The sequence below is a fragment of the Glycine soja genome, chromosome 9, assembly GCF_004193775.1.
Source record: "Glycine soja cultivar W05 chromosome 9, ASM419377v2, whole genome shotgun sequence".
NCBI lineage: Eukaryota > Viridiplantae > Streptophyta > Magnoliopsida > Fabales > Fabaceae > Glycine > Glycine soja.
This window is the reverse complement of record NC_041010.1, coordinates 20,422,016-20,425,780: the sequence shown is the minus strand read 5'-3', so window position 1 is coordinate 20,425,780 and position 3,765 is coordinate 20,422,016.

The following is a 3,765-nucleotide window of genomic DNA, read 5'->3' as shown; positions in this document are numbered from 1 at the left end:
TGATTTTTTTTAAATCCCTATTTTTTTCTAGATATGTGATCATTTCATCATTGAATCCATATTTTCATTCCAACTTCTTGATTTTTATGACAATTTGGTTATAGTGAAGTTGATTGGAAAAGCTTGGTATGCATTTTGTGTTGATTGGTGAATTTGATTATGGTGTTTATTTGTATTATGTTATGGAACAATTACATTATCATCGCCTGAGAGATCACCAACGACAGCAGCATGTGTCAAAGAGTGGTAGAGGTGTCATGGGAGACTGTAGAAGGGAGTTCAGAGAAGACGGAAGGAAACATTTTGATGTGGGAATGTGCACAGTAAAATTATGTACCTAGATTAATCTGAAGGATGGTGGCACTGGTCCACCCTAGACTCATCATTTAATTTAGTTCTTTAATTTTCAAAAGGATTAGTATATGTTTTTGGTACTTGTAATTGTATTGATTTTTGCTTTTCGTCCCTATATTTTTTGTTTGGTTTTCAGTTTGAGATGTTTTTCTTTTAGTTCCTTCTATCACTCCTTGTTACCTGTTAGAACTTTTGGCAAATGTACCAATGGTTGTTGTAGGTTTCACATTTATAAAAGAGTTCGTCTCCACAGGGACTTGAGTTTACTTAATTCATTCAGATAAAGGTTATCAGTTTAATAGTGATGTACGAATTTAATCGAATGTCATTAGTTTTGGTTTGATTAACTAAAGACACCTTAAAGTAAAAGAAAAGTAAAAATAACAGATTTACGAAAATAATGGAAATATGAAAAATACAGAAATAGCAGAATTTAGTGCGTCGGAAATACGTAAATTACGAAAATAATAATAACAACTTGAATTAATTTAAGAAAACATAGAATTGGATTTCATCGTTTATACCCTTAGTATCCTAATAAGATTAACATATATAATCATTTTCTAACATTACTGATGCACACATAGTTATCCCAAGTTAATTCCTCGCACTTGGAACCTAAGAATATTTACTAAATATCGATCCCTCGCATATGCAGTAGATATCCCAACATTACAATTATATTTTCGTGTTTTTTGCAATCAAAACGTTATGCTCTATTCCTAGCAACATAACGTAAAGAGTAAAATTATTTAGTTCAAATTCTAAGATTATTTTTGAGTCTCACTTAAAATCTAATTTCATGACACTAGTGATCAAATAGAATCAAGCATTATGAGTAGAATGAAATTACCAATAATAAGTAGAAAAGATTCATACATATATAATATCAAAAGGGATACATAAGGGTACAAAGATTACATCTAATCCTTAAGAAAAACTAATTGATCATTGCATAGTGTACAAGACTAACAAGATAAATGACGAAGGAAGTGAACCACGGTCACTACTCTATAGCGCCTCGGCTCCACTTTTCCTCTTCTCCTTCTTCTTCTGCATTTTCTCTTATGTTTTAAGGTTGTTGGATTCCTTTTCACTTCAACCACGCATGGCTATTTATAGAAAATAACCAACGAGTGCAGGGGAGTTCGCCCAGGCGAGTTGCAGCTCGCCTAGGCAAATTGTGGCTTAATGGTGAAAGCATTCACTGGCCCAAGCGAGCCGTAGCTCGCCCAGGCGAGTTTCTTGCTTAGGACTGAAATTATATCTTTAGCCCAAATGAGTTGGATGTTAGCCTGGGCGAATTTAGGGTAAGAAGTCTTCATTAAAACACCGTTTTGTCCTTCCTTTTGGCTTAGTTTCTGAACCTAACAAACAACCATCAAAACCTTCAAAATCATGGATGGATCTTTCATATTTAAACAACAATATTAGTAAATGTACAATATATATATAAACAACTAGATTTAAGGATAGTTTATAAGAAAACTAGTACAATCAAAGGATAAGTGCTAACAATTTAATCCAAAAACTAACTAAAATTTGATACTTGTTATTACCAAAATATTGACATAGATGATGAGGATGATGTCACAATGTCATCATGATGACATCATTATGTGTCACATATACAAATGACAATATCACCAAGTGTCACATTAGTAAAAGATTATGTCATCAAATGCTTCATGTCATCATGATATCATCCAAAAGTGTCACGTCATTAGATTATATGATGTCATCATGAACTAGGAGCAAAAGTGACTTTTTCAAAAACAAAATTTAAGCGTGCAACTACTGAAATAAACAAGAAGTAGTGAAAAAGGAAACAACACACCAAAGATTTATATTGGTTCACCCTAACCTGAACTACATCTAGTACTTACACTTGTAGGTTTTCTCCACTAAAATCAAGCACCCAATTATGGTATTCTTTTTTTCCTAAAGCCTCCACAACCTCCTACACTCAATATTCTAAACCTCTGTTGTTAGTGTTGATTCCTAAGAGTACCACAATCCCACAAAGAGGGAGAGCATTTTCTCCACATTTTTTTTATAATCAAACAAGCTTTGATCAAAGTGTTCGAGGGGGAGCAAGCAAAGATAGAGGATAACTTTCTTCTTGGGAAGTTTGAGCTTTTTGGGTTCACTACATCGCCAAGAGGAGTTCCACAAATCAATGTTTTATTTGATGTTGACGTTGATGGCATCGTAGAATTCATTGCTAGAGATAAAATCATGAGGATGAAAAAAAGGATCATGATCGACAACAAGTACTGGAGGTTGAGTCCCTAAGAGATGAGGAGAATAGTGAGATATGCAAAGAGGTATAAGGCATAGGATGTGGAGGTAAGGGCAAACGGAAGGCCAGAACTTGCTTGAGAATTGTGCTTTTGAAATGATGGGCAAAGTGAAGAATCTTAAGAAATTAGTACCCATAGCAACAATGTTATTTTTTTTAGTTTCATTAACAATTCAGTAAAAAAAAATACCGTGCGCTAACTTGAAATGCCCCCTGCACACATGGATATGCCACGTTAGCAACAATGTGCTACATATTCACTCAATATTAACTAATATGACAGTTAATAGTTAAACTAATTTGTTGCAACATTTACACATTCGTACACTAAAAATTATGATTTAAAAAATATAAGAACTAAATTGATAAAAAAATACATAGTTTAGTGACAAAATAAGCTATTTACCCGTCAAATATCCTTATATGAAATTAGTGATGAACTGTGTTAACGGAAAGAGAGGCAGTCACCCCGTACTATACAATAAGTGTTCAATATATACATTAATATTATTATTTTCCACTCATTTCCCCCCCTTTTTTTCCTTATCTTTTCATATAAACTTCCATGTAGTCTGTTTAGGCTTTAACTATGAATGCTATCATTTTTTTTATGTAAAATGTGGTCAAGTCAAAAATTAAAAAAGTAATTTTTATACACTAAAACATAAACATATTTAGGCATCTATTGGAAACTAAGTACTCATTGTACTATTATTATTTTTTTTTATGTGAATGAAAGGGAAAAAGCCCCAACGAAACAAATTAGAACCCCTGTGGGAACACAGTTGAGTTCACATAAGCTAAAACAACGAGAGAAATAAAAGATGGAACAAACTTGAAAACTTTGAGATGCTCCTGAAGTTGTAACACGTAGGTAGCAAGCAAGTCAGCAAGTTGGTTTCCCTCCCTCAAGGTATGAGACCAAGTATACACACCTCCATTCAGACCAAACTCTTAAATATCATGCACCAAGCTGGAACAAGGGCAAAAGGCTAGGCAATCCTTGGCTAACAAGTCAATAGCAGATTGAGAATCAGATTTTACTATAAGAAACTTAAAGCCACGACTCCAAGAAATCTTTACTCCAATGAGGATCGCCCATAATTTAG